The sequence below is a fragment of the Gavialis gangeticus genome, unplaced genomic scaffold (assembly GCF_001723915.1).
Source record: "Gavialis gangeticus isolate Ggan-Ray unplaced genomic scaffold, GavGan_comp1, whole genome shotgun sequence".
Classification (NCBI taxonomy): Eukaryota; Metazoa; Chordata; order Crocodylia; family Gavialidae; genus Gavialis; species Gavialis gangeticus.
This window is the reverse complement of record NW_017729025.1, coordinates 105,174,556-105,182,892: the sequence shown is the minus strand read 5'-3', so window position 1 is coordinate 105,182,892 and position 8,337 is coordinate 105,174,556. Positions and strand designations below refer to the sequence as shown.

The 8,337-nt window shown below is 45.1% G+C and overlaps 1 protein-coding gene across 3 annotated transcripts in view; it reads right to left on the bottom strand.

The window, feature by feature from the left end:
- LRRC4C (leucine rich repeat containing 4C) overlaps positions 1 to 8,337 on the bottom strand; it is a 191,629-nt gene that overhangs the window by 105,212 nt on the left and 78,080 nt on the right. For 2 of the 3 annotated variants that reach the window (XM_019519372.1, XM_019519369.1), the window contains one exon: positions 3,967 to 4,039. The exons of the other annotated variant lie outside the window; for it this stretch is intronic. The gene's annotated coding sequence lies outside the window, so the exon portion shown is untranslated. The remainder of the gene's footprint in view (positions 1 to 3,966; positions 4,040 to 8,337) is intronic. 3 annotated transcript variants of the gene reach the window in all.

Sequence of the window (8,337 nt, the reverse complement as noted above, 5' to 3'; positions counted from 1 at the left end):
AAAGAGAGCGAAGGACTAAGAGTTCAGATACAAGATCTGAAGGCGGAAAACGACCACATTAGGGAACAGGCTCAGTCATGGGAGATTCTCCTAAAAGAGGGCCAGTGTCAAGAAATGAGTTTAGCTTCAGACAACAAACGGCTACAAGGGGAGAAACGGACCCTGGAGGAGGAGATACAGGGGCTGCGGGAGGCCAATAACCAGGTGACCCTGGAAGTTCAAGGGGTCAAGGAAGCTGGAGGGCAAAGAGCCGGCCCTAGTGAGGCTGGAAGATTTTGAAGGTAAATTAGTTAAGGAAAAAGGAGCTGTGGAGGTGGAGTTTAAAGAGAGAAAGGTGCTCGTTGAGACATTAAAACAGGTAGAGGCACAACTAGAGAACATCTGGCCTAAACTGGTGCGAGGCCCAATTAAACAGGGACTTTCCAGTGCTGAAAATCCCGAAGATCTTAGAGAGGGAGCTGGACCAGAGCAGCCAGGGAAGAGTACCCAGGGAGACGGTCGCCTAACCAAGGAACTGAAGGCCTTAAGGAAGGAGGCCCTGGTGGCCGCGGAGGAATATTGGGACCACAGGTGGAACCAGTGGCAGAAGAGGTACGTGAAAGAGTTGAGCCAGCTGAGAGAGCTACTCTGGCGGCAAAAGAAGGGAGGAGACGTAAGGCCCACCCAGGAACAGCCGAGGGCAGGAGAGTTGGTAAAGGCAGGAGCTGCTGGGGAGAGGGCACAGGTTCCCTCAGAGAATGAGACGGGAGGCGCAATGGACCCAGAGTGGGGCGCAGCACACCAAAGACCTGGGACACTCCCGATAAGGAAGAGGCAAGGAGAGCCCAGTAAAGGAGGGAGTGCCAACGGGCAGGAGACGAAAGATAAAAAGCGGGTACCCGAAGGGGAACTAAAACATAAGGGAAGACCAGAGGTCTACATGACTGACCTCCCCAGACAGGTCAGTTGGCAGTTGCTAAGGAGCGTTATTGAAGAGAAAGTAGGAGGGGTAGCCTACGTTAAGATCTATAAGGGGCCCCGAGGAAGGTCTACAGGCCATGGGAAAGTGGAATTTTGGAGGAGAGAGAATGCCCTGAGAGCGCTAGATCGCCAGTGGGAGATCTGGGGTAAGATCCAGGATCTCCAGAAGACTACGGAGAGACGACAGGCTCAGAGGAGAAGACCCAGAGAAGTGAGGAGGGAGCAGAGTCGGAGGAGAACAATCAGGGAAGGAAACCCCTAGGGGGGTAGGCTGGGTCTCGACGGTCGAGAAAGACAGTTCACCAAGGTCAGCTAATGTGGGGGGGGCTGCCTGTGGTGGAGCAAGTCCTGAAAAATCCCATGTGTTACCCCTTGGGTAAAAGGTGAGGAGGAGGCGCCTCAAAACCTCCGCCAATGTAAGGAGAAGACCAAAGAAAAAGGACCCAAGCCTATGGGATGGACAGACAACCATGAGAGGAATAACCAGAATGAAGACTCGGCTCGGTGAGTCATGAGCTAAAGGGGGAAGGTGTGTAGCAGGGCACTAGGGTGCCTGCTACTGAATAGTAGTAAAAGGGATTTAGCTGCCATTCATCAGGGCAGCAGGTGCCAGTTGCTACAGAAACTGATTGGGTCAGCAGACCACCAGGGGGTGGGGCCTGGAGTATATAAACAGCCCAGGCTGAAGCCTAGCTAGCAGTTCCCCTCTGGCAGCCAGAACAGCAGGAGGCTCTGCTGCAGGGCAGGGCAGAGCCGAGCAGAGCAGCCCAACTACCCGAGCATCAGCATTATGATACACAGTGGAGAGAGCCTTCACAGGGAGACGGAGAGTAGCCAGGGTGGCGCTTAACAGAGGGTATAGCCAGTAGGCTTATTTTGTGTTTCAGCCGGTAGGCTTATGGTTTGGAGTTTCTGTTAGTTGTTGTGTTTAGGAACCGGAGGACCGGGCGAGGCTGTAGGGGTGGAGGAAGCCTCAAGGGAGTTCCCCCAGTAGAAAGGGGTGTTCCTAGCACTGCAGGAGGTGCTGCATTTTGGGGTGTCCCGACCCCAGCCCAGTGGGGCAACTTCGGAAGAGCAGTGTTGTGCGTAGGCAAAAGCCCAGTGGGGCGTATGCCCGAAGAGGAGGGTCTGGGGGGGCCAAGTAAGGCTGAGGCTGCCTGCGCTCCAATTGTGAGAAGCCCGAGTCGGGCATAGGACCCTAGAAGGGGTCTGGGGCCAGGTGAGGCTGAGGCCGCCTGAGCCCCGAGCATGAGGAAAGCGAGTATAGCCCAAGTGCGGGCGAGGGTGCGGGAGTCGTGGGGTGCGGGCCGAGAGTGCGGGTGACCATGCGACATACGAGAGGCAGGTCCCACTGGGGCCCTGCCTGGAAAGGAGAAGCCTCGGACAGGGGCAAGTCCATTGAGAAGACCAAGGAGCGCATGAGTGCGGAGAGACTGGCCCCAGTGGGGCACGGTCTGTGAGAGAAGCCCCAGGAGGTGCGAGTAGACTGAGCGGACCCCCGGGGGGGAGCGGATATAATTAGTAGGCCCGAGAGGGCTAGCGAATATAGGGGTGCCGGTTGCGTGGCAAGCCCGGGGCGCCGGGCAGGGCGCATATAGGAAACTGACCAGATTAACGTCCGGTACATCTGCAAGGCTTGGGGCGTGCTAAAGGGGAGGTTGGAGGTACACATAGCCCTTAAGGCTGGGGCACCAGGTCACGTCCTACAAAATAGGGAGTAGCCCCAGTATTGTTGGTTTAGCAAGACCGGCCCCATGCCAAGGAGGGCTAGAAGGCAGCCTCCCATTGATACTATAAGATCAAAGACGTGGCGGGCGAGACAGAGGGTGCGTTCAGGACCCAGACTTGGCACAGTAGGCAAGGGCGCTAGGGGAGGTCACGGCACCCCTAGGAGCATCCTGCTACACACAGGCACTTACCCACTTTTAAATACAAATGGTTTTTCATCCAAAATGTCCAATACTGGGAAACGTACTATTGTTATCTATTCTTTTTTAGATTTTAAAGTTACCCAGTACTTAGATGTAGTAAATTAAAGCAGAAACAATATCGGAAGATTTTACTGCCTTTTCATGCAATACCATTAAATAAGTGGTTGAAAAAAAATATAAACAACCTGGTGACATTCACATACATTGGAATGGATCTGCAAAGAGTTCATAGTCTGCAAAAGGACGTAAGTTAGTTGTAAATCAGGAGAAAGGGATGGGTGGGTGACTAGAGCCAAGAGTAGAACTACAGTTCAGGAAACATTTCTGTTTCTATTTGTGGCAGGGCAGTGGAGTGTGGCCCGGTAATGGGCAGTATGCCAGAGGCCCCAGAAAGAGAGGGGCAGAGTGGAAGAGGCCTCCTGCAAGAGGAGAGTTGGTGTGAATGTGTGTGTGTGGAGCCCAACTTTGGACTCAGTTTGCTCCGGCCCCAGACTGAAAGTAATATTAATCTGGATGCCATCTGCGAGGCATGGGCTGTGGTAGCACCCCTTGGTACTGGGGCAGTAATGGGCAATCTTCCGCATGCACCATCCATATATGAGAACAACAAAGTCATGGCAGGTGGGATTGGGCGAATTACCCTGTAGAGACTGGTGGGAGGGCTGACATGAGACCTGGCCCTGAAAGTTGCCACTTGTCAAACTATTCCTGGATCTGACATTGGTGTGGTATAGGCAAGCTACCTCACCTCTGTTTTCTCTCCTCCTACTTATCAAAGTAGATAGATTGATTATGCATGGAGTTGTTCCAAACAATCAATCTCAATTGGTGCTGCCATAATTAAAATAAGCAATAATAAATATTTAAATTGAAATTGTAGTCCCTCTCTACTTATAAACATTTTTTCATGATTACTTTTCACAGAGTGCCAGCATTCATTTTAAAACAAAAATCAAATGACTCTTGTTTTCCATTTACTAAGAACAAATGTAAAACTATGTGCTCGTACCCTGATAAGGCAACATTGCTAGGAATAACGTCCAGATAAAAAGTAGCAACAGAAGTGCAAACTCACCCATCTACCACCTTGTTCACGTGGGCAAGGAGGCAGCTGAATAAAGCTGAATCACTGTCATGTAAACGGATGACTGAAAAAAAAATATGTATGAATGGGTTTCACTATATAAAGAAGAAAATAGGATTATTACCAAAGCAAACACTAGAGGAAATATTTTGAAAACAAGCAAAAATGGAGATATAGGTTCTTCAGGTTTCTGGAAAAGTAAGTTGGAAGATATCGTCCTAACTTCTGAAACCTGAATTTAGACATTATAGAAGAAAAGTACCCACTGCCTTTCTTTTATGCTTTAAAAAAGCTGGTATATTTAAGGGGATCAATTCTTCCTCCTGGGAAATGCCTGCAGACTTTTTTGAGTCTCAGGTTATAGTCCCTATCTAAACCTGAAATAAAGAAAGGTCCCTCAAGAAAATTAGCAAGAAGTTATGCAAAGGCAGATGAGATCTACTTAATAAATGCAAAGCAAACGTGTTGTAAAAAAATGTGCCAAATAATAAGGTATCTCTTGCTTTAATTGCATATGTATTTGATCAATGAAGAGTGCTATCTAACTTTTAGTAATAGGAAGTATTATTCCCATTATCAAGTCTTGATCCCATTACCCTGATGTTATTCCATATTTATTCCAGTGTAACTGAGATCAGAATTTGACCCTAGGTTATCAGAATAATGGAAACATAGACTACATGAAATCATCAGGGTTAAGAAAATATACTTTATTTAGGCACTGTTAAATGTTCTCAACCGTTGCCTGAACAAAAGCATGAAATCATATTAAAAAGAAAGTTGTGATCAAAGGGAGATTGGTAAATGATGGTTAAATAAAAATTTTAGAAATATTGCCATAATGGTGTAATAAATAAAGCATAAAAAGACAGAACAAAACCAAACCAATACTAAGACTCCCATTATTTTAGGAAAATGTGCAACACTTGAACATCTACCCACATTATAAAGTGAGAGATGAGATGTTGCCAGGAAAATAGACGTGCTTTGGATGCTTACATCTATATGTTAGGAGGCACACTGAAAACAAGAGTTACATAAATGGAAAAGTCAAAATATAATATTCTATTACAAGTCTTTTAACTGCCTTTGTGGAAACAGAAAGAAGAAACTGTTTTATACAATTGTGTTGGTAAAGACATTTCTTCTTCCTCCCATTCAGTACTTGTAGTGGTGGACATCTCACCTATGAATAAGTCCTGACATATGTTGCAGTACTCAGCTACTAAAGGTTGCTGGATGATTTGCTGTACTTTACATTTCTCCCATTTGATAGTACTTTGTTTAAAGGCAGGAGTAGAGTGTCTAGTGGAATCAATGAGAACTACTCTATTCTATGGCTTAAGGTATCAGCTGCATGATATTTCATGGTATTAATTTTCATGTATATAGTGTGGAGAAGATCCTTTGATGCAATTAACTGACTTATGTATACTTCAATTCTTCAGATTCTTAAAACAACAAAAAAAAATCCATGGAAGATGTCAGAGTAACAGCCCCGGGGGTAGGGAGGGGGAAGAAGAAGCTGTTTTTGTTTGGAGGTCTAAGCAGGGATGATCATATACCTCTGTCTCTGGAACATATAGTACAAGGGTCCCAACCAAGATGTGGCCTGTGGACAACATAGCATTACCACCATAAACTAATAATAAAAAATAAAAATTATATGTCCATAACATAGACAGGAATACTTCAGATGGTGGTAGTGTGAGCCATCCCCTACTGATGAGCCTCATCTTGGATATGTTGTGTTGGTTATTGCTTACATCTACACAAATCACTGCTCTTGGAAGGAGGATGGCAGGTGTTAGGGGACATCTCTCTGCTAAGAACTGAGGCGATACCCATCACCACAAGAGGAAAACCATTAAAAACTGGGGACTGACATGTTGCATACAGTGCCATATAAGCATAGGTGTTCTTAACACACTTCCAACTTACCGTCCTTGAACCTCCTTGCCTATAATTAATTCCCTTAGTATCCTGACTATATGGCAAATTATGCAGCTAACTGGAAATGGAGTGAAAACTGAAATTTTGTCTCCCAGAAATGTATTTTTCCAAAAGCTTTGCATTTTCTGACCAGGTCTATTAATTTGAAAATACTAGTTTCTAGACACTCTGCTGACAAATGGTTGCTTAACACAGGTCTGCCTATGAATGGCTTGCCCTGGTTTTGTGGATCTATAAATACACATTTATGTGCTGTAGACACAAATATGCATTTGTGTTAGCTTTCATCCCTGCTGTGTTTGTACAACACAGTGTGACATTCACAAACAGAGAAGAAAAGAGAATGAAGTGAAGAGCATTCAGTAGTGCCATCTAGCATTTTAAATGAAGTGAGAAAAATAAATTAGTGCCAACTCATCAACTGCTAAGCTCAGAGAGACTGAAATGAGAAAAAGAGGCAAGGAGGGAGAGGCAGTGATATAAGGAGATCTAAAATGAAGTTCTCAGTCTCCCATGCAGTCTCAGCAGCACTGATACATCTACAGCTGAACTGTACCTTATTCTCAGGTACATTATTCATTTTAGACCTAGATTTAACTCTGCCTCTGGTGACTGATCTTGTGTTTCACTGTCACTGTTAAAGACAACAGAGCTTTGTCACATCCAACTGACTTCCAGGCAAGAAAATCTAGGTCATTTCACTAACATGAAGTGATCAAGTCTCAGTGGACCAGGCAATGAGGTAAAACCCATTAGCCCCACTTTACAGAAAGTAAAGTAGCTTGACCAAAGTAACACTAAAACTAGGAAGATGGCTTACCTGATTTCCAAACTCCTATTTTAACTGCCAGAAAACATTGTCTTCTTCATTTACTAATGTTACTAGCATAAGAAATGCTGACTCTTGAGACTGAATTTACAGAAAAATGTGTGCACGCTAAATAACTAATTATTTTAAAATGTATTACATATGGCTAGATTTGCAGAGGTTGCAATCATCATTTTAGCTCAGTGACTTCATCTGGTTTTGAGGATGGTCAACGCCTATCAAAATCAAATTTAAGGCCCCTGGCTTGTTAGGTGCTTCTGCATGCTAAGTTTCAATAGCCTACATGTGCTTCATCACCACTTTTTTCCTAAAGCAATGGCTTAGAGAGTTTCAAATAAATTGGAAATGCAAAAAGATCTACTAGATTATCTAATATGTCCTGTTTCCTTTAGATGCCCATGTTAAGACAGAGGAAGCACTCTAGGTAACATTATCTGTTTGTCACAGTACAAAGAAAAGGTCTTCATAGCGTTTAACAGAAACAAAGATTTTTTTCAGATATCTTTTTAGTTACAGATTCCCAGACATCCTTCATGAGGCTATGAAGAACACTCATTGCTCTATGCTGTATACTCATCGCTAGATTACTGTTATATCTGTGACTATAATTTCTGATAGAGGAAGGCTCTCTGTGGGTATTCACAGATGTCATACAAATGGCATCACTTTAAAACAAAAGAAAAGTAGTGAATGGCATTCATTATTATAAACCAAAGATGAACAGCTGGATATTAATGGCTTTGCCAACTTCAAGTAAGCAGTTGAGTCCCCTTTATTAATGAATAACCCTGGTTCAGCTGATGGCTTCCTGTAAAGATAATATATATTTAATAAATCATTTGGCCATCTAAGCACTTTATGATAATCATTATACTGAATACCATGGACACTCAGAAATTCATGAGATAACAGGATTACATTTTAGGGCCTTGTTACACATTGTGGCGGGTGCAGAGATCCTACCTCAGGAACACAGCTGGGTATTCGTATCCCTCTGCTGTTTCCACCACATGAGGTGGGCCAGTAGGGGGTGCTCCTGCGTCGAGCCGCCCAGTCCCTGAGCCCGACCACCTTCCAGGCTCTGAATGCCTCCCTAGGGGCGCCTTATGTCCGGCCGACCCCTCTCCCAGAGCACACTCACTAGTCTGGGGGTAATGTGCCGCCACCACCCCGAGAGTGGACTGTCTCCACCCTGTATCCTCGGGGAAACACAGACCTAATAGTCCTACGGGTACTCGACCCAATACAGGCACTTGGGGTACTTCCCCAAGTCTGGGGGCAAAAAGTAAAGTCTCCCTTAGTCCACAGACCTAAGGGGTCTCTTAGGCATAATTTAGACCCATCCCTCAATAAGTCTCCCACACCAGTCAAAAAGGAGAACTTTATTGATTAAAGGGGGTAGGGTAAACTAGGGTATAGGATAGAGCAATATCTTAGAAATCCTAAAGAGCAAACAGCCTGGCTGTGGTAGCCTTTTGATTACGCATCTGTGATACTTCCAGCTAAATATCTAATCAGATTGAGTAGCTTACTCACAAGCATCTTCCAAAGGCAGGTGAAGTTTCCCTTTGGAGGCAGGC